Source organism: Lutra lutra, chromosome 4 (genome assembly GCF_902655055.1).
Source record: "Lutra lutra chromosome 4, mLutLut1.2, whole genome shotgun sequence".
In the NCBI taxonomy this organism is placed as follows: domain Eukaryota; kingdom Metazoa; phylum Chordata; class Mammalia; order Carnivora; family Mustelidae; genus Lutra; species Lutra lutra.
Window position 1 is genome coordinate 18,508,426 of NC_062281.1, and position 23,161 is coordinate 18,531,586.

The following is a 23,161-nucleotide window of genomic DNA, read 5'->3' on the forward strand; positions in this document are numbered from 1 at the left end:
AAAGTAGGGTGCTCGTGTACTTAAATGCACATCTTCTTACCAAACTTCTGTCTGTGGGCTACAGACAGAGACAGTCTTGAGGGGACAGAAGAGACACTCCTACTTTTTAAAAATAAGCAAAGTAAGAAGATGGGGTATATATATACATATATATGTATATATATACATACACACACACACACACACACACACTGGAATACTATGCAGCCATCAAAAGAAATGAAATCTTGCCATTTGCGATAATGTGGATGAAACTAGAGGGTATTATGCTTAGCAAAATAAGTCAATCAGAGAAAGACAATTATCATATGACCTCCCTGATATGAGGAAGTTGAGAGCCAACATGGGGGGTTTGGAGGGTAAGGAAGGAGAAAATGAAACAAGATGGGATTGGGACGGAGACAAACCACAAGAAACTCTTAATCTCACAAGACAAACTGAGGGCTGCCGGGGGAAGGAGAGGGAGGGAGAGGGTGGTTGGTTTATGGACACTGGGGAAGGTATGTGCTATGATGAGTGCTGTGAAGTGTGTAAACGTGGTGATTCACAGACCTGTACCCCTGGGGCTAATAATATATTATATGTTAGTTTTAAAAAAAAAAAAAGCAAAGTGTCCTAGTAAAATTTTGAAGCATCCCTGTTGAGGGAAAAATTATTCTCTCCTTGCTAGCTTCACTGGTGTTTCATGATAGTGATATAATAATAGGGAATAGTAAGGAAACTTATTCAAACGAAGTACATTACTAGGCAATTAGCCTGGTTAACCTCTGGAACTGTGAAACTGTACTCGGAACCTCATGGGCCATGTAATGCCTCCATTTGTTTTGGCCATTGTCACTGAGTCTCTTGGAATCATGAATTAAACCTCCCTGGATTGGGATAATATATGATTTTTAAGATTCTTTCCTATTCTAAACAGAGATTGATGTGGTGATTTCACTTTAACTTACTTTATAATACACATATAAAAACAAGTGAGGAAAAATTAACAAGATTTTGCTAACACATAGCTTTCCAAGGAAATCTTCCCTGACTTCTCTGTGCTGTCCTCTGTGTTTCATTGACAACCCCAAGCAACCCCCTATTATCCCCATGTTCATATTTTATTCAAAGTATCTTCTTAGGAGTCCATAATTCTCTTTTGGCTGTAAACTCCCAAAGACCCAGACCAAGTCAAATTTGTTTTAGTTTGTTATAGGCCCTCAAATAAACACAGAGTAGACCCAAATATACTGTTGATCATTGAACGATATGGATATGAGTTTTGCAGGTCCATTTACACACAGATTTTTTGTAGACACAGATTTTTTTATAATACAATACTATAACAACACATTTTTTTTAATATTTTATTTATTTATTTGACAGAGATCACAAGTAGGCAGAGAGGCAGGCAGAGAGAGAGAGAGAGGAGGAAGCAGGCTCCCTGCTGAGCAGAGAGCCCGATGCGGGGCTCGATCCCAGGACCCTGAGACCATGACCTGAGCTGAAAGCAAAGGCTTTAACCCACTGAGCCACCCAGGCGCCCCTATAATACAATACTATAAATGTATTTTCTTTTCCTTATGATTTTCTTAATAACATTTTTTTTCTCTAGCTTACTTTATTGTAAGAATACAGTACGTAATATATATAAAATACAAAATATATGTTAATCAACTGTTGTCAGTAAAGATTCTGGTTAGTACTAGGCTATTAGTTGTTAAGTTTGGGAGAGTCAAAATTTATACACAGATTTGGGACTGTGCAGGGTGTCAGTGCCCTTAATTCCCATGTTGTTCAAAGGTCAGCTGTATATTTGTTGACCACTTCCAGTCCTTTCCTTTAAGGCGCTTAAAGTGGAATTGTGAATATTTCTTGTTGGGGTTATCAAGTCAAGAAAAATATCCTCAGTTTAAAACTCTTGCTCTTTGGGCCCCAAGATGGTAACTGAGTAGGAGGACCCTAGGTTTGATTCATCTCATGAGCACAACCACATAACTATCAAATCATCCTAAATACCTCAGAAATTGGTTTGAGGATTGACATAACAAACTCCTCCACTAAAGGGCGAGAAGAGGCCACATTGAAGACAATAGGAAGTGTGGAGTTGTGGCTTAGGGGAGAAATGGACTGAGAGTGCTGTGGAGGGGAGGGACCCACGGTCGCAAAGAAGGGAGAGAGTGTGAGAGGGAGGAACATACAAGGGACCGCATAAGGAAAACATTTCTCCAAAGCTATTGGCTTGGAAAATGAGAGGGGCTGAATTTCAGGAGTTCTTACAATGAGCAGGACTTAAAGCTTGGAGTTTCAAAGGTCAGTGGGTTTGGCTGGGATAGAGCCTGGACTGGAGGGCATTGTGCTATTACTGGAGAGAAAGCAGGCAAACAACCCGAGGGCAGACAGTGTGGAAGCTAAGATTCGAAGAATGCCTGGGGCACACAATACGGAGACTATTCACGACTCTGTGAGCACTTCCCTGGGAGACATGCTTCATAGAGATGGCAGACACTGGTTGCCTAACTTGCTTACACCAAGCTCCACTACCCTGTACTCTGGCAGCAATGCCCTTCTCAGTCAGCCATGCCTCAGTCCCAGTGTGGCAGGCTCCTCCCCAAGAAAGACTGGCACAAGCCTCTGTCCGCACCACGTGGTGGGGACCAGAGTTCTTCAAGGCTTCAGTACTGGTGGAGTTGGTGTCAGGTCACATTTCACAAGGAGACCAGAGCACACTTAGTTAAAACTCATCATAGTCAGACCAGGGACCAGACATTGCCCACAGCCTGCAAGGGGAGCCTCTGCAGAAGACTGGCCTGAAAACAAGAAGAAAAGCAGCCAAAACACAATAGGAGAGTGGATGCAGCACACACTGGAGACACTCCCTGAAGTGTCAGATCCTGGGCAGTACAAGACCTTGTCTTCATAAAGCCATTACCCTTAGGAGCAGGAGACATAGCTAGCTTTTCTAACACAGAGAAGAAGGCAGAGACTTAGACAAGGTTCCAAGAGAGAGGAATTTATTCCAAAGGAAAGAACAAGATAAGGCCATGGCTAGAGATCTAAACAAAACAGATATAAGTAACATGCCTGATGGAGAATTTAAAGCAACAATCATAAGGATACTCACTGGGTTTGAGAAAAGAATAAAAGATATCAGTGAGACCCTAACAACAGAGATAAAAGAGTTATAAAAGAATCAGAGATGAAGAATACAATAAATGAGATTGGATACAGGCTTCATGCAATGAACAGCAGGCTGGAAGAAGCAGAGGAACAAATTAGTGACGTAGAAGGTAAAATAATGGGAAATAATGAAGCTAAACAAAAAATAAAAAGAATTATGCAACAGGAGAATAGACAGGAAATTCAGTGACTCCATCAAACATTATAACATTTGTATTATAGGAGTCCCAGAGAAGAAGAGAGAGAGAAGGGGGGAGAAAATTATTTCAAGAAATAATAACAGAAAACTTCCCTTATCTGGGGAAGGAAAACAACATGTAGATGCAGGAGGCACAGAGAACTCTCATAAAAATCAACAAAAGCAGGCCAACACCAGAATATATTGTAATTCAATTTGCAAAATATAGTGATTAAAAAAATCTTGAAAGCAGCAAGATGAAAGAAGTCCTTAACTTATAAGGGAAAACCTATAAAGCCAGCTGGAGATTTCTCAACAGAAACTTGGCAAGCCAGGAGGAAGTGACATGATACATTTGAAGTGCTGAATGGGAAAAATCTGCAGCCAAGTATACTCTGTCCAGCAAGACTCTCATTCAGAATAGGAGAGATAGTTTCCAAGAGAAACAATAACTAAAGGAGCTCATGACCACTAAACCAACCCTGCAAGAAATATTAAAGGGGACTTTGTGAGTGCAAAGGAGAGACCAAAAGTGACAAAGACAAGAAAGGATCAGAGAAAATCTCCAGAAACGATGACAAAACAAGCAATAACATGACAGTAAACACATATCTATTGATAACTGCTTTGAATATAAGTGGACTAAATGCTCCAATCAAAAGACATAGGGTATCATAATGAAATAAAAAAATAAGACCCATCTGTATCTGTATGCTGCCTACAAGAGACTCATTTTAGACACCTGCAGATTGAAAGTGAGGTGCTGAAGAAACATTTATCACTCAAACAGATGTCAAAGGAAAATCAGAATAGCAATACTGTTATCAGACAAACTAGGCTTTTTTTGTTCTTGTATTGTTTTTATCCTGCTTTACGGTCAGGGTAGTACTGGACAGTACTGGACTGAAACTAATATAACACTGTATGTTAGCTATACTTGAACTAAAATTTTAAAACTTAATGAAAAAAAGAAAAGAAAATCATTTGTGGTGAAAGTAAAATAAAATCATGGAATGATTTTGAATATGTTCACTCTATTCCATTATTTGTAAGATTTTGAATAAAGACTGTCATTAATTATTTTGCTAAATGTTTGGTACAATTCACCAATGAAAAACCATGTGGTCTTGGGCTCCTCTGTGCTGGGAGATTTTTGATTCCTAATTCAACTTTCATTCTTATTATTGTTCTAAGAAGATTTCCTATTTCTTGGATTCAAGATTCATGATTCGGTTGCCTGGATAGCTCAGTAGATTAAGTCTGACTTCGGCTTAGGTCATAACCCCAGGACCCTGGGATCGAGCCCCAAATTGGGCTCCTTGCTTGGTGGGGAGCCTGCTTCCCCCTCTGTCTGCCACTCTCCATGCCTGAGCTCTCTCTCTCTTCTCTCTGACAAATAAACTTAAAAAATAATTTTAAAAAATATAAAATAAAAAAAATTCATGATTCAGTCTTGGTAAACTGCATTTTTAGGAATTATTTTTCTGAGTTATCTGATTTGTTAGTACATAATTGTTTATAATAATGTGTTAGAACACTATTTCTGTAGTTATGTGTTGTATTATTTTCCGTTTCTCCTTTTGGTTTTTTGAGTCTTCTCTCTTTTTTTTTCTTAGTTAATGTAGTTAAAGCATTGCCAATTTTGTTCATTTTTTTGGCCATTGCTTTTAATGCTATGTTATTGTTTATTCTGGTCTCTATCTTATTTATTTGTAATTTTTCTTTTTTATTTTCTTCCTTTTCTTCCCAAATTTCAGCTAAGTTTTTTTTTTTCTTTTTCTAGTTCCTTGTGGTATAATGTTGTTTATTTGAACTTCTTTCTTAATACAAGCATTTATAGCATGAATCTTACTCTAATAACTGCTTTTGCTGCATCCCATAGGGTTTGGAATAGTGACTTTTCTTTCTTTCTTTCTTTCTTTCTTTCTTTCTTTCTTTCTTTCTTTCTTCTTTTTCTTCCTTCCTTCCTTTAATCCTTTCTTCCTCCCTTCCTCCCTTCCCTTACCTTCCTTTCTTTTGTTTTGAGGCATATTTTGATTTGATGTTTGGTTTCTTATTTGGCCCATTGCTTGTGTAGTAGTCTGTTATTTAATATTTACACTGTAGATTTTCTAGCTTTATTTTACTGTTGATCTTTAATTTTGTGCCATTATGATTATGAAATATACTTGGCATGATTTCAATCTTCTTAAATTTGTAATATTTGTTATGTCCCTTTTTATGTGAAATAACCAGGGGATTCTTCTGTGCGTACTTGAAGAAAATGTGTATTCTATTTTCTTAGATGGAATGTTTTCTATATATCTTTTAGAACCATGTATTCTGAAGTATGCTTCAAGTAAAAAATGTTCTTGTTGAAAAAGAAAAAATAACTTTAACTGAGGGTACTCATTTAAAATAAAGTGTATTAGAGGGGAGGTGGGGGGAGTGGGTAAAATAGGTGAATGGGATTAAGAATACAGGAATTAAGAATACTCTTAGATGAGCACTGAGAAATGGTGTATAGAATTGTTGAATCATATATTATACACCTGAAACTAATAGTACACTGTATGTTAACTATACTTGAATTAAAATTTAAAAACAATGAAAGAAAAAAGAAAATGCATTTGTGGTGAAAGTAGAATAAAATAAAATAAAACTCACTCTTTTCAATAATGAAGTGCTCTTCATAATGCCCAGTTTTCTGTTTTGTTTTCATTTTTTTTGTTTCAAGTACATATAAAATCCTTGTACAATGATTTCAAATACCCTTTGAAATCTGCATAAACATCAAGAGCAAATGCTTTCTATTAATACGTAAGTCTCTGCCAGGCTTTCAGATTATTATGATTATTAAGTGACTTTCTTAGCAGAAATCATGAATTCTGCAGAAGCACCAATTACTGTTGGTAAAACAGAAATAGTCTTTGCCTTCACTATCACTAAATAACCTGGAAAACATGATTCTGGTGTTTTCCTATCATGTAAGGCTATATTTGCACCCTTGATTTTGCTGATAGAGACTACTTTTTTTTTCTTTTCTTTTTCTATTAATTATTTTTATTAACATATAACATATGATTTGCCCCAGGGGTGCAGGTCTGTGAATCCTCAGGCTTGCACATTTCATAGCACTCACCATATCACATACCCTTCCCAATGTCCGTAACCCAACCACCTGAGACTACTTTTGATAACTAATCAGAAGGCATAGAGGGTTTGAAACATGAAAAAAAAAAAAAATCCAACCCCCAAACAAAAAAACATATGTGCTTAGAGTAACTGCCTTTGGAATCTAGATTTGTCTCAATGGCTAAAGCCCAAATAAGTATGCTTTTGATGAGCTGCCATTTTGGCTCTGTAAGATGTGCCCACAATTCGCCTTTAAAATATAGTCCAAATTATGTATTTCTGAGTATTTGACATTGTTTTCCTTGAATCTCTTTTAGTGGTTAGTCAGTCATTAGATATTCTAACAGCTGTCGAACTTCTCTTTGTCAATCTACCCAGTGGCCACCACAATATGGGCATTCAATATGCAATAGCCAGTGGTGTCACTTCAGCTTAGTTAGAGGAATTTGGCCATTCCAATGCTTTAAACTAGAATCTGAAAGCTTAACCTTATCCTGGGCTGAGCCCCAGAATCAACATGTAGTTTTAAATGACTCATTTTTTCAGGGACTCAATTTCCTCATTTCTTAAAGTTAATGGAAAATATGCTCAACTCAGACTTTCTAACTTGCTATGATGTAGGTGTCTAATATTCTAAAGAGATTGAGTAATTAATTATTCCTCTTCCCTAGTTAAGTGTGTTTGATCTAGACCCACAAGTTTGGGAATGTAATGGCATGTGTATAATCTTTCAACTAAGTAGGACTGAAGTAAGAGGCATTGATCAACTTGTATTGATGTGGTAATCCATTTCCAAATCTGTGACAGAGCAGCAAGGATAATTTTTCTCCAACATCATTTTTATTTGGATTATTCTTTTGTTCACATTTCCATCTTTCATTTAAAACTTGGTTGTCGGGGCGCCTGGGTGGCTCAGTGGTTTGGGCTGCTGTCTTCCGCTCGGGTTGTGATCTCAAGGTCCTGGGATCGAGTCCCACATTGGGCTCTCTGCTCGGCAGGGAGCCTGCTACCCTCGCACTCTCTCTGCCTTCCTCTCTGCCTACTTGTGATCTCTGTCAAATAAATAAATAAAATCTTTTAAAAAATTTAAAAAAGAATAAAAAATAAAACTTAGTTGTCAAACATTCATCAGCATTCTTCCCTAGCCCCTTCTCCTCCATTCTCATTTCTCAATACTTTCTGTTGTGTTCAACACTACAGAGCATATCTGCTACCATTGCCCCTTGGGAGAGCTCTACCCAAATTACATATGGCCTTGCTTTGTGATATTCTTCCTTAAACCTAACCACACTTACCTTCTTGTCTTCTATCACTTCTTCCAAGCAGTTCTCAAAACTTTGCCTATTTCTGAAACATATCTATTTCATTTAGATTTATTTATTTATTTATCATGAATATTACATATTTGTATTTATATGTGTCTATTTCTTTTCTTTTTTTTCCCCATTCTATTCTGCTTTATTACCACTTAGGAATTCATATTGCACAAATCACTTTAAGCTCCATAGTCCTGTTACATGTCTTCTTGATCCTATTGTCATTTTTTCACTAAAAAAGATTATGTTTCACTTATTTTGATCCTGCTTCCTGTCCTCTGGCATATGTAATTCGGTATTTTCTACTTGTAATTACTTAGGGTCTCATCCAGCCTAGTGTCAGTCTCTCCATTTCTCCTCTCTTTTGGTTAGGAAAACTTGAATTTCTCTTTCTGAAGAAAAATCGTTATATTAAATCAGCTTCCTACAAAAGAAACACCAAATTCTATTTTGGCAGGGATTATGTCTATTTTATTTCCTACTGTATAATCACCCTAAGCTTATTGTCCCACACACAAATGCTCAATAAATATTTGCTAAATGAATGCATGAACAATGAATGACTTTCAAGATTCAGTATCAAGTCATGTTCACTGTGAAAGTGACAGTAGTATAGAAGTCCTGATGTGACCCTTACACTCCCATTAGCACCCACTCTATACCTACCTCCTTATCACATAATTTCTAATCTCATTCTTCTTCTAACAAGGTACCCATCTTTCTCCCACTTTACCTGTCAGATTTTGCTTCACATCTTTTGAAACTCTGTTTTTTCAGTGCATATGTCTTTATAATTGCTACATCTCCCTGATGTATTGATCATTTTTATCATTATGAATGTTCTGTTTTAACCTCAAAATAAACAAGTCTGTCTTGAGGGCTATATAATTTGATATCAGTATAGCCACTCTGGCCTTCTGATAATTTTGTTTGCATTTTATCATTCTTTTATCTTCAAATTACTTGTATATTTGTACTTGAAGTGAATTTTTTTAGGATGTATATAACTCTGTCTTCTTTTAAATTTATTGTCAGTCTCTGCTTTTGATTGGAGTACTTGATCTATTTAAATTTGAAGTAATTACTGAAACTGATGGATTTAAGTCTGCCATTTGCTATGTCTTTCCTATTCGTCTCATAAATTTATTTCTTTTGTTCTTCCTTTGCTATGTTTTGTACTGAACAGATATTTTTGTATTCTATTTCCTTTCCTCTACTGGATTTATACGTTTGTCTGAATTATTTTTAGAAGTTGCTCTAAGAATTATAATGATCATCTTTAGATTATCATAATTAAATTATATTTATTATAATGAATTACTACCAGTACTAATATAAGAACCCTGAAAAATATAGTTCCATTTACTCTTCCATCCTTTATGCTCTTGTATTCATATATATTACATTATGTATAAAATAAACCAAGCAAAATTCTGCATATATATTTTGTTTTATGCAATTAAAAATGAAAAGAAGTGAACTATGAATATGTATTCATAGATAGATATAGATATAAAAATAATACTGTGAGTAGAATTCTAGATTGATAGTTTTTTTCAGCATTTTGAATATGTCATTAGATTTTTTCCTGCTACTTATTTTTTTTCTGATAATCATTTTCTCTTGTTTTTTCAAGATTGGCCAATTATATTTGGCTTTGATTCATTTGACAGTGATGTAAAAAATGAGATACATGTATAGACATACATATCCTACTCTCTTTTCACAAGGTAAATTATAACAAACATCTTTAGCATTAAATATTTTCTTTGTTTCAAAAAGAAGTTTCTCAGGCTAGCGATCCTTTTTTTATTAAAAGAGTTTTTCCTTTAAGAACCATTCAAACATATTTTTAGAATAGCACAACATTACTAGTTCACAACACTTCCTCACGGATATACAATTTCTGAATATTTACTAATTTCTTGGAAGGAATGTTGAGACCAACTATGTTGGAATGGAAAGAGGTGTAAGGATTTCTAATGAACAAAATGAGAAGGCAATTCTTTTTTTTTTTAATTTTTTTTATTTTTATTCATTTGACAGAGAGAGAGAGAGAGAGAGAGAGAGATCACAGGTAGGCAGAGAGGCAGGCAGAGAGAGAGGGAAGCAGGCTCACCGCTGAGCAGAGAGCCGGATGCGGGGCTCGATCCCAGATCCCTGAGATCATGATCTGAGCCGAAGGCAGAGGCTTAACCCACTGAGCCACCCAGGTGCCCCGGCAATTCTTAAACTAATATGGAGGTATTAAAGATCTCTTAAAAGGGATCACCAGTGGTGTACTGGTAAAGATTTTAAAAATGGCTCTCCAGGAAAGAATGAACAAACAAACAAAACAAAACAGGAAATGAAGGAATCTGATTTATAGCATGTGCCAATTTCTGTGGTGTAAATAATCTCACTTATGTCAAGCTACCAACAGGATGCCATTGAACATGGAATTGGAAAGAGATGCACAGTAGCACTGTGTTATGCAGTACTTCAAGCATATAAATATAGTATTCATAAATAAACTTAAGCATGGATGATAGTGATATGTGTAACAATAATTAGAAAGTGATGAGTTTTGAGTGCTTACTACCTTTGTTTTTAATATAACTTATTTGATTGTAAGCTTATACCTAGCATAATCTAATTTTTACTAAATTTAACTACTGGCTTGCAAAATTTCTGAATATGTAACAATTGTTTCTTGCAAGCTAGTGTGAGCCAGCTTCGGCTCACTGCAAAAAATATTATAGATGCCATTGAGCTTGTATTAATTGATGTCATAGTAAAGAGAGGTGTTTTTGTGCCAAAGTTGTTGAGAGCAGATGTGAGTTCTTTGGGAATAATCGTGAACATAGTTGGAGTTTTCTTAGAAATTTTCTGGAATATATTTGTAAAAGACATATTGATGTTACAAGTCTTAATGAGGCTTAATCAGCCATAGTTCTATTTTTCTTCACCATAGCCCTTCCTACCTAACTAATCCCTGTCACTGTTCAGAATATCAGGAAAATGTAATAAATTTGGGGCACTTTGTGTTATTATAACAGCTCCATTTTATGAATTAGAAAAAGAATATATTACTATTAAACTGTGATCTAGTCATTATAATTCAATCTCCTATTTAGTTGATTCTTTCCCTTTCTTTCTGCCTCTTATTCTCCTTCCTCACACCCTCCTGGGCCCCCTGCCACCTTTATTTCCAGTATGTGCCCAACCTAAGCTCAGTCACTTGCTGTGGAATTGTGGGATGTGACTAGTTTCTTCCCTGGCCTTTTATACTCTCCAAATCCCATTTCCCTAGTCTTCTAAGTCTGGAGCAGGAAAAAGAAAGGAGACATGAAAGGGTAAAATGACATTTTACTTGTATGACGCTATTTGTATTTCTCTCCCCGCTGTTGGATGACTTCTGTCAAGCCAACATCCAAATACTAGTAACAATCTTTTTGATAAGTTTCTGCTAATACTTTTTTTTCTTTCCAATCTTGAGTCTAAAATGCACAACAAGCACTTGGTAGCTCCACCTTGTCCTTTTCCAGATTGTCCCCCCTGCCTTGTTGCTCTCATTTAGTAAATCGAATGTTACACAAGCAACTCTTAAAATCAAACTCATGCTCTTCAGCTTTTCCATAAATTAAAATTCCTGGAACACTTCACAAAATGTATAAGAAAGAGATTCAGGGCTTCTAAAATGCTTTAGGTCAATTTGTTATTTTTCTCTCTGCATGCATATCTATTTGGACAATGCATTATTGGCTGTCCTTTTATAGTTAAACATATAATCCTAGTGTGTCTGTAAAACATCCAACATCTGGCTGGAAAGTAAGAGTCAATCCAACATGTCTAGAAAACACCAGAACAACCAGATGTTTTACCAACATTTTTAAAAAATTAGTCCTGATTGGAAGACTCTCAACTCAACTCAACTAAACTAAATTAAGTTCCTAAAATGTACCATGTACAGAGTGAGGGACTCTCAAATGTGAATTAACTCTTGCAATAATATAACTCTTACAATATTTCTACCCAATTGACCATGATTATCCCAGGTTTTACTATAAAATAAATGAGAGCCGAATGGTAAAATATTTTACACAAAGATGTGCAACAAGTAAATGACAGAATTGGGTTTCAAACTCATGCCACCTTCTTGACATTCTGGTACTCAGCAACACAGTCTTCCACCTGTGCATAAAGTACCCTGTGTTATCTCTAGAATTCTGAGTCAGCCTGGCTGGTAAACTTCCCCTATGCAAAATGACCACGTGTTGCTAGTGTTGTCGTCTTTTTTTTTTTTTCCACATGTGACCATTTAATTTTTGAGTTGCTCATCCAAATGGGGGGTCTTTCTCATCCTCCAGGGCTCCCTTCATTCTAAATAAGCATGACCTTAGACCCAACATGGTTCCAATTTATTGCCTCTTTGTTTTTGGTGTTTGTGGAAAGAACATTTGATATTACTAGTTTCATTTCCACTCATCTCCATCACCACAATAAAGAACAGACCCATGAAGAGAGGCAGGATAATGCTGGATAACATGACATTGGCATGGGCTCAATACAGTATTTTTCTCGGGTTGTTAAATATAATGGGTATATTTATGCTCTATGATTATCAGATAAAAAAATAATCACCTTATTTTGCCTTATCAAAATAAATCTTTCTCAAGTTTGGCAGGAAACTGTAGTTCCTCTATGCATTGGGGATCCAAATGCTCTCTATGATTCACAGCAAAACACATAAATGCTGATGTTTTTGCAGTGTAGATCATTTGGGGGAAAAGAGCCTATAGTTTTCTATCCATTCTAGTCATACAAAAATGGTGTCCAACCTTGTGTATTCTGCTTGAGGATTAGTGTACAACTTCTATGCTACCCGTGGAACCCACTTTCTCCATGCCCCTGGACCAGAGTCCAAGGCCCAGTTCCTAACTGTTTGGTTCCCCCCCAGGTATTCTTGTGTCACGTGATCTGAGTTAATGTCTCCTGTGTGATCATGCATCTTTTTCATTCAGGGAATGTACCATTCCTGTCTCCTCTAAGTAAAGTGCATCAGTGTACATCCATGGCCCAGATATTCTCCTCTCAGATGGTATGGTTCACATACCAATGAATTCCATCATTCACATATTGTACCAAGTTCTATTACTCTATCTTTGGGCCAAGGAATTTCACACTCTGGAGCAGAAGAGTTTATTATTCTTATAAGGAAAATGGGGTGAGCTATTACATCTGACAGCAATAAAAACAAAGATGAAATGTATTTCTTTATAAATCACACTCCTGCATTTGCAAGCCTTTACATTTGAAAAAGAAAAAGAAAACACAGTTCATACTTAGGACAAATTAATGGTAACAGCCAAAATTTATTGAACATGTATGTACCAGTGCCAGGCACCACTCAGAAATCTTACGTATTGTAGCTGGTTGTACAACCAGATTATCTGAGAGAAGAATGTTCTGTACGATCTTTCTTCTACAAATGAGGGAAGTGAGGCCTGTGACTTGAGGCCTCAGGGGCCAACCTGGAGGTTGCATGTGCAGGGCCAATCTTGTGCTGGGATGGCTAGAAACCTGTGTCTGTGGGAACCAACCTCTAGGCTGTGACCACAAGGTTCACGTGGTAGTGAAGTAGGTGGGAGCCTGAGTCTGTAGGAGCCAGTCTGAAATCTAGGTCCGTGGGGTGAGCCTGATACTGGGGTACATTAAAAACCTGTATCCATGGTATTTGGCCTGGAGGTGGGCCTGGCTGGGAACCTGGGTTTGTGGGGGCTGATCGGGAGCTTGTCATCATAGAAGCAGCCCTGGGCCTGGGGCCCAACTGGTACTAGGATGGCCAGTATCCTGGGTATGTGTAAGCCTCTGGGGGCCTCATGCCATGGAAGCTGACTGGGGCCTCCCCAGCCTCCTGAGGTCCCTGGAGGTAGCTAGCCAGTGTCCTGATGGCTTAGGGGCCTTTGTTCATTAGGGCCCTCTGGGAGCCTGGAACTAGGAAGCCACTTGGAGCTGTAGGATCCTCCTGGGACCCCTGGAGTTGATAGTCACTGCCGGGGAGCCTGGATTCACAGGAGCCAGCTAGGAGCTTGGTGCCACAGGAGCTGCCTGGGCTGTTAGAGTTGCCTGGGGCCCCTGGAGACAGTGGGAGCTAGGGTGAACGAGGGGCCTGGGTTTGCAGAAGCCATGGGGAATGTGGTAGCAAGGATGATGCCTGCACTACCAGAGCCAGCAAGTACTGGGTGATGGGAGCCTGCTTTTGCAGGAGTCTGCAGGAGCCAGTAGGGCTGCAGGAGTCAGCCTGGTGCTGAGCAGCCTGGCTCTGGGATCCACGATAAAATCAGGTGCTCACCCCATTTTCCTTCTCCCAGTGGAAGAAAGTCCTTCCTGGACTGCCTGGGCTTGGGGGAAGGGTGATGGGATGAGTCAGAATCCATCTTTCCTACCCTCCCGGGCTTCGCTCAGATGCTATCCTCTCTTATTTGGGATCCTTGGCTCTCTTGAAGGTATTTTCACATGCGGATAGTTGTTTAAAATGATGTTTCTAGGAAGATAAGTGCTAGATATTCCTATGCCATCATTTTGTCCTTTCCTATTCCAAGGGGAGAGGTGGCACCTTCTCTACCTTCACTTGTCTAGTGTACATCGATGCCTCATGGGTAAGGTTGCTCAGTGTTTACTGAATCCAACACAAGTAAGTATCTAACAAATTCCATTTGTCAGACACTGATAAGAGCATTACATCTAGGACCGAGCTGTATAATCTAGGATGTTCGTGAACAATCTGGGCCTGACTCAGAGAAAAGATAAAACATTGTAAGTAGAACCTATGGATACAAATGAAAAGAACTTGAATTTATTTCTCTTTGTACTCCCAGTGCCTTTCATGTGGCCTGATAGATACCAGAAACTCAATAAATCTATGAGTGAACTAGATTTAAGAACATGAAGAGGCTTTCAGGGAATATGGATTTTAGAAGATTTATATCTTAGTGCAGTCCTAGCCCTCTTCTATATAAGAAGTACTCACGAAATGTTGAAATGAATAAAGATTTTATATTATCTGTCATAAATGAAGATAGAGAGGAATTGAGCAAGAATTATTGTACTTATTTCAGACCATAATGAATTGTGAGATAAAGTATGGGAATTCGATATAACGTCCCCTAGAAAATGGGGCAGATTGCAATCTCTTTCACTTACATGTATGCTTTGCTCCAGCCAAACCAGATTATTTAAACCTCCTTGCTTGGGTCATATGGTCTCAGGTCTCTAAACCATCACACATGGGTTCCGGCCATGTCCACCCCTACTGAGTTCACTTAGCCAATGCCAACATTTTCCCCAATGCTTTGCCAACAGGCCCCTATGTGATTTAGAGTGTTTTCTATTGTGGTTATTTGACATATTATGAAGTTTCATACCATAATTTTCATTACCCTGTACTTTTGTTAGTTTAAAATGTGTATTAGTTTGATATGCCATTTATCTGTTTTTGCTTTTGTTGCCTGTACTTTTGGTGTCATCTCCAAGAAACCATTGCCAAATCGAATGTCCTAAACGTTTTGCCTGTTTTCTTTGGGGTTTTAAAGTTTTGGGTCTTATACTTAGGGTTTTAACGCATTTTGGGTTAACTTTTGTGTAGGGTATAAAGGTCCAACTTCATTCTTTTGCATGTAAATATTCCAGTTTTTTCAACTGCATTTGTTGAAGAGACCATGCTTTCACCATTGTGTCACCCTGTCGAAAATCATTTGGCCATATATGTAAGAGTTTATTTATGGACTCTCTATTCTGTGCCATTGGTTTATATATTTGTCTTTATGCCAAAACCACGCCATCTTGATTACAATATAATATGTTTTGAAATCAGGAAGTGTGAGGCCTTCAACTTTGTTCTCTTTCAAGATTGTTTTTGCTATTCAGGGTCTCTTGAGATTCCATATGAATTTTAGGATAATATTTTTCTATTTCTGCAAAGAATGCCATTGAGATTTTGATATGGATTGCATTGAATCTATATATAGTACCCAAAGTATGGATATTTTAACAATCTTAAATTCAGAAACACCTGTACACCAAAGGAAACAACCAATAGAGTGAAAAGTCAATCTATGGAATAGGAAGAAATATTTGCATATCTTATACTTAATAATGAATTAATATCATGAAATGTATAAGGCACTTGTACAACTCAATAGCAAAAACAAACAAAAAAACAAAAGCAAAAGTAAAAACAAAAACAAAAACAAAAAAACAAAAAAAACACCCAAACAAGCAAAAAACCAAAAAGCAAATAACTCAATTTAAAAAATGAGCAAAGGACTTAACTAGACAGTTATCCAAAGAAGATATACAAATGACCAGCAAGCGTATGAATAGACGTTCAACATTACTAATTGCAAAAGAAATGCAAATCAAAACCAAAATGAGATATCACCTTATATCCATTAGGATGGCCACTGTCAAAAGAACAGAAAATAACAAGTGTTGGCAAGGATATGGAGAAACGGTCACCCTTGTACACTGTTAGTGAGAATATGAAATGGTGTAGCCTTTATGGGGAGCATCATGGAGGTTACTAAAAAAATTATAAATAGAATTAGCATATGATCCAACAACCCTACTTGTGAAGATGTATTCAAATGAACTGAAAGCAGGCTCTCAAAGAGATTTTTACACGCCAATGTTCACCACAGCATTATTCCAATAGGCAAGAGATAGAAGGAAACCAAACCAAACGTTCTTTGACAGATGGATAAGAACATGTGGAATGTACAGTGGTATATTATGTTGCTTTAAAAAAGAAGGAATCCTGTCCCATGTTACAATATAGATGGACCTTAAGGACATCATGCTAAACAAAATAAACTGGTCACAGGTGGGCAAATACTATATGATCCACACATATTAAGTATCTAAAGCAGTTAGAATCTTAGAAACAAGGATGTGGGGAGATGAGAAGGAAAATTAGTGTTTAATGAACAACATAGAGTTTCAGTTTTACAAGAGTAAAATTTATAGGGACTTGCTGCACAACAACGTGACTATACTTCACACTACTGAATCATACACTTAAAAATGGTTAAGGTGAGATATTTAATGTTGTTTATTTATTTATTTATTTATTTTTTGCCACACACACATACACAAACACCTTTCCATGTTTTGGCTAAGAAAATGGTCACTGTAATTGGGAAGTCAAAGGCCACAGTTCTGGCTTTTGTTATAAACTGTATTACCCAGAAATTCATCTCAGTGGAAACATGGGGTAGCTTAACACTTATTGTTAGCCCCTCGTATATTCTGAATATACAATTACACGGGTGTTATAACAACAAGTAGGTCAAGGTTCTCTCAGATCAAATGGAATCAAAAATAAATTGAAGCCCATGAGACAGGATGTGTTCAAATGTCTCTAAAATACTTATTGACATATTAACGGCACCCTGTCAAATGTTCACAATTTCAAGTTTCAGATTTAAATATTATTTTCACACTTTGTAAATAGATTGCAATAGTGAGGTCCTTTCTCACTTACAAAGCTTTTCCACACATGTTCTCATTCAGTCATCACACCTCCCTTATTAGATAGACAAGGAGTATATTACAATCCTTTTTTCATAGATAAAATATCAGAACTGGAGCTCAGAGAGGTAGTGGTTTTCCAAAGTCACATAGCTTGGAAATGGCAGAGCTCTTCCTCTGCCTATTGTTTTCTGGCTCCAAGTGACACATTTCTTTTCCATTACCTTACATATGTCCCTGATGTCTCCGATCTGTCCTCCTTCAGGAGGTAGGAATCCAAGAGGCTAACAAAAGAGTGCTCAGTAGGGCTAGCATGTAGAATCCAGAAAAGGTGGCAAGCCGGGTGATCAATTTCAATTGGACTGTCTGAAAATTCTTCTCTTAAATTACCAAACACACAGCTATTGTTTATTTGAGCAACAGCAGAATCTGTGCTCTAAGGTAAGTTGTTCAGCATGATTTACTGAATGTTGGGATTTACTAAAAACTATCTGCCAAGATCAATCTAACATAAATATAAAAATGTATTAAAAATCTAATTTCATGCGGGCTGTGACAAAGATTACTGCAGTGGGTTTTTGGACATGAAGGGAATGTGCATTTCATTTCTTGCACAGTCAGTCCCTCTCCCAGTCCCTTAAAACAAAGCCTTGTGAATCATATAAAAGTACAGTTTGTCCTGGTAGCCACTGGAATTTGCTCACACATTAAAGCTTTCTTTAGAATGCGGAGTTTCTTCTTGAAGGTTTTTGGCATTTGTGTTTCTACCCTCATAAGACAGCACTTCAATTTTTCCCCCTTTGGCACTATCCTTCTCATTTCTCTTACATATCATTATTTCATCAAATGTATGTACTCAGTATGATTCCAATTTTGTTTTGTTTGTTGGGCCAGTGAACCTGGGTAACCCAAGGCACGGGGCCAAACATCTGGTAACAATAAAATCAACACTACAGTAGAAAGTAGAAGATCAAGAATCCTGTAACCATAAGGTAATGTGGAGTATATTTGGGTGGCTATGAAGACTACATAATGGTGTGTTTTCTTGTATGATACTTGTGTTCTCTGAATTGACGAAAATAGGTCAAAGATCCCCAATAGCATACTCTGAATACATTAGACCAAGAGAAAACTGCATTTGTCCTTTGCATCTGTTCCAGTTTTGATTTATCAATTCTTCTGAGATCCTTGGAATCACAGAACCCTAAAAACTGCACATAAAATATATCCCAAAGGTCACCAATTTGAAAGAGAAGGGCGGACTGCCTTTATACAACACATCTTCTCATGTTCATCAGATTTTCTCTTCACTGTTGGGGTCCTGGGTAGATGTGAAAGAGTCAATGAAAGTTTATTTTTGCCTAGATATTAATTCTAAATGTTACTTTTTTTTTTTTTTTCATTTTGGCACACTGTTTTTTTTTTTTTTCCCTCCTAGAACCTAGGGCAATTTTAAATACTAGTGAGTGCCAAGTTATATTTGGTGACTGAATAAATAAATTAATAATGTATTCTCAGTTTTCTCTCTTTACCCTATTGTAAGCGACATTTTTCTTTTTTTGATGTCTGCATTAGCCTCTTATTTATGAATTATGTACTTTCCACATACTAACTACTTAAATAAACCCTTCCTGTTTCAGTTCTTACTTATCAAATCAGAAGGAGAAGCTCACTATTCTCCTCCAGATTGCTTACACGAATTTTTAATTTGATTACCTTTAAATTTTTTCCTGCTGCTTAACTACAGTTCACTTTTTCCATTTCCAGTTCCATACAAGTTATTTTCTTTAGCTTATAGTAAGCATTTATGATGAGCACCTGTTAGGTAACCAGAGAACAATACATTTTCCATTTGGAAACTTATAAACTAAAGCTTCCAGTTTTCATGTTTGCGGTTCTTAAAACATTCCTTAAGAAACTCAATCCATGGGGTGCCTGGGTGGCTCAGTGGGTTAAAGCCTCTGCCTTCGGCTTAGGTCATGATCTCAGAGTCCTGGGATCGAGCCCCGCATCCAGCCCCGCATCCAGCCCCGCATCCAGCCCCGCATCCAGCCCCTCATCAGGCTCCCTGCTCAGCGGGGAACCTGCTTCCCCCTCTCTCTCTGCCTGCTTGTGATCTCTGTCTGTCAAATAAATTAATAAAATCTTTTAAAAAAGTCAATCCATTTTTCCCTTTTATACTAGGATGATAATAAGCATAAACAAAACTTCAAAAAAAACCCACTTAAAAAGCCTTTAATTACATCTTCAGAGAGAAAAGATATTAAGCTTTATATCTCGAGTCTCCTCCTGCCTTCCCATTGACAAGTCTATGATCCAAAAGAAAGCTATAAAATATTTTTTTTCAAGGAATGCTGGCTTGACATATAAGGAAAACAGAAAATTTATACTCTCTTTGCATAATTCATACAAAAAAAATTGGTTTGGCCTGAATTTATTGGCCGAAATATTGTCTCCTGTGTTGCCATTTCACATTGCACATGAACACAGATTTGGCCTCTCTGAACATTTCTGCTTCAGATAGTCAGCAGCACAGAGGGCTGCTCAAAAGGAAATTGTTAGCTCATTTCCTAATTAAAACACCCTGCACATTGAAGAATCACACTTGTTCTCAGCTCTTGGGGAAGGAATCGGAAATTTATGGACCTTGAAAAAGATGCCTCATTTTTCCATGGATTTTCACTATCTGGATCCCTTTGCAGCAATAACAGCTTCCTTACAATTGTTTATGTCCCCGTTAAAAAAGGAGGAGGAGGAGAGTGAGGGGGAGGAGGAGGAGTAAAATGACATTTGTTTGCTTTGGCAAAGTAGACCTGAAATTCAGTAAGACCTGAAATCCATGTCCTGCCTAAGTGTCCATTCAACTTTGGGTTTCCGTGGGCTGCAAAACTAATAGGATAAGTCTTTTGATTTTTGACTTAGCCACAACTGGAGACGAGATGAGTTCTCTCCGGGAGCCCATGACCACTTCTTTCCAGAATTAGTCATGACTCCGAGCACTCAGTGAAAAAGAATGAGCTTCCCTAGCTTGTAGTAGTAAATACATTTCTCTTTTATTATATGCTTTATTTCTTTGTTGATGAGATCTTTTCAGAACACATATCTTATCTGAAAGGATGAATTTACATTTTTTACTGCAGGTGTTACCAAGTTTTGGTTCACAACCACAGAAGTGCAGGATATTGAGTAAGTGCTTTTATATGTATTATTTGGCTGGACACAATGTGAATCAGAGTAATAGTTAAAAAATAATAACACCAATCAGAGTAATATGTACAGACATAATAATAGTGGCAATGATGACCAGTGTAGGAGGACCTGCTATGTGCCAGACAGTTTTTCTAGGGATGCCGTCCATGTATGTCACAGGTGTACCCTCAGATTTTACCAACATTTGTTTAGAAATAAGGCAACATTTCTGGGGCACCTGGGTGGCTCAGTTGGTTAAGCCTCTGCCTTCGGCTCGGGTCATGATCTCAGGGTCCTGGGATCGAGCCCCACATCGGGCTCTCTGCTCAGCGGGGAGCCTGCTTCCTCCTCTCTCTCTGCCTGCCTCTCTGCCTACTTGTGATCTCTGTCTCTGTCAAATAAATAAATAAATAAAATCCTTAAAAAAAAAAAAAAGAAAGAAAGAAGGTAACATTTCTGTTTCACACCTTTATCTTTCCTGGTTTTACCAGGCTCCTCTCCTGGAGCGGTGTCTGATATTTCCCCTCGAAATCATGTATGTGCTCTACAACTTTTTCCTGTATCTCACTTGTCTCTCCAGCTGGTCATCCTCCTTTGAGCTAACTTTCCAAAAATCACATAAAATCTGATGCCTTCAGGCTAATTGCTACTAGTTCAAGATTACCATATTTTTAAAAATCTTAAGGTGATTTCTTCAAAGCATAGATAATTCTGTAACCATATATATGTCTATATATATAATATATAACTATATAGTTATCTGATTTCATACATATATAAAGCAGACTAATAATTAATTGGTTGAATACTTTGCTATTACAAATGAATGCTCTTAAGAAATAAAGACCAAATTCACCCTCACAGTCCCTTCCCAAGCCCTGTTACTTCTATGAGCTGAAGGTAAGCTAATTCCCAGTAATAAGAGCCACTTTTCATTTCTATTCCTTAGGGTCCAGATTCAACTTCCTCTTAGCCCCAAATATGGTAGAACTTCCTTCCATAAGCTCAGGAACAAATCAGTTCTGCCCTCTGGATGGATGTAGATGACAACATCTGTTTACTCAAGGTGAATGCTTTGGTGGATATTCACTCATTTAAAATTATGTCATCTATTTATTCAACAGGTATAGTAATTTCCAGTACCAGGCATTGCACTAGATAGCGGTAGTCCATGACTACAAATAATAACAACAAAATCAAACAAGAACAAACCTGGTCTTTGTACTTATGGATCTTGCACCCGGTTGAGGAAGCCCCTGTTATACATCTCGAAGAGTGGGCAATTTGATCTTAAATATGTGTGAGGCCCAAGAGTTTGGTTCCTGGAGCCCTCCAACATCCTACCGTGAAGGAAAAACCAGTCCAGAATTTGTCTCTTACACACACACACACACACACACACACGCACATACACACCTCCCAAAAGTAAAAAAAAAAATGAGAGTTAGGAAAAAGTTGTAACTCTGTCTGGTTCTGCTTACATTAATGCACCAGATTATATTTCTGAAGAGAATATTTAACATTTCACATTGAAGCACCTGACTATAGATTACTTTGCTGCTCGAGGGCTTCCTCAAGAGAAAAGAATGTGTATTTGCTTCATATTTTCATAATTAACTGGCTTATTCTTGTGATTTTTGGCTTCCAAAATAGCTGTTGCCAAGGGTGACTTCAGCAATGGAGAACAATAATTATCATTATTACTCTTCCTATTATTCCTATTCTATTACTCTAATAATACTAGTACTATTGTTATTACTAATAATACAACTATGCTTTTTTAAACTTCAAAGAAAATTGATCTCCCACATACCTCTTTTCCCATAGTTTTCTCATGAATCCTCAAAAAATTACCTTCAATTTAGTCGTCAAACTTATCCAAGGTAGTGCAATAAAATTGTGATTGTGGATTTGTGATATTGACCCAGAGTTTTCTCACTCCACAGTTTGGCTGTTTTCCGCTATGCTGTGGGGTGGGTGGGCACTCATTTTCTTTAGGAGATTAATGGCTCTCTTGTCCAACACAGCTTTCATCCAGTACCACTTGCTAAAATGGTGGGAGAGAGATGTAGAATAAAGAAATAAACCATCCATGCCAAGGCAAATGGCAGAGGAATGCCTATAGTGACATGGAGGAAGGGCTACCAGGAACTTGTATATAATATTTGATTTTTGAACCCATTAACCTACAGTGGTTTTAACAGACTACTTAGTAATTCTCAAACATCTTTGTAAATTTTTTCCTTTAATCTTCATTATGAAAACAATACCTTTTATTCATTTACCAAATATAAAATACTTTCTTTATGTAATTTTGCATTTAAGAGATAATCCTGTTCCTATGTGTGTATACTTCTTTGGTGGGTCAGTCTTCTTACCACTGCCTCTTGCCTCCAGAAGCCTGGAGGTCCACACACTTGGACTTAACTTTCCATCCTCCACAATTGGCAATACAAATGCACATAACCCTAAGTTATTACATATGAGTTATCTCATTGAATTCTAGTATATTAGAAGAAAATCCAGCATTCTCATATTTTGCAGCTGTGCAGGTTACTGGTAAAAAACATGAAAGTTGCTAATGGATGAGTTCCCTACCAACCAGACAAGTAGAAACCAAATATCTAAATCTAAAGTTTTCACTCTATAGGCTAGACTACAGACTAGTAGTACAAATCCAGCAAAATATGGT

General features: G+C 37.3%; 1 long non-coding RNA gene across 1 annotated transcript in view; it reads left to right on the forward strand.

Moving 5' to 3' along the window:
• Positions 1–23,161, forward strand: part of LOC125098494 (uncharacterized) — a 610,756-nt gene that overhangs the window by 583,596 nt on the left and 3,999 nt on the right. The window contains exon 11 of the long non-coding RNA XR_007126846.1: positions 20,421–20,466. This is a non-coding gene — a long non-coding RNA (uncharacterized LOC125098494). The remainder of the gene's footprint in view (positions 1–20,420; positions 20,467–23,161) is intronic.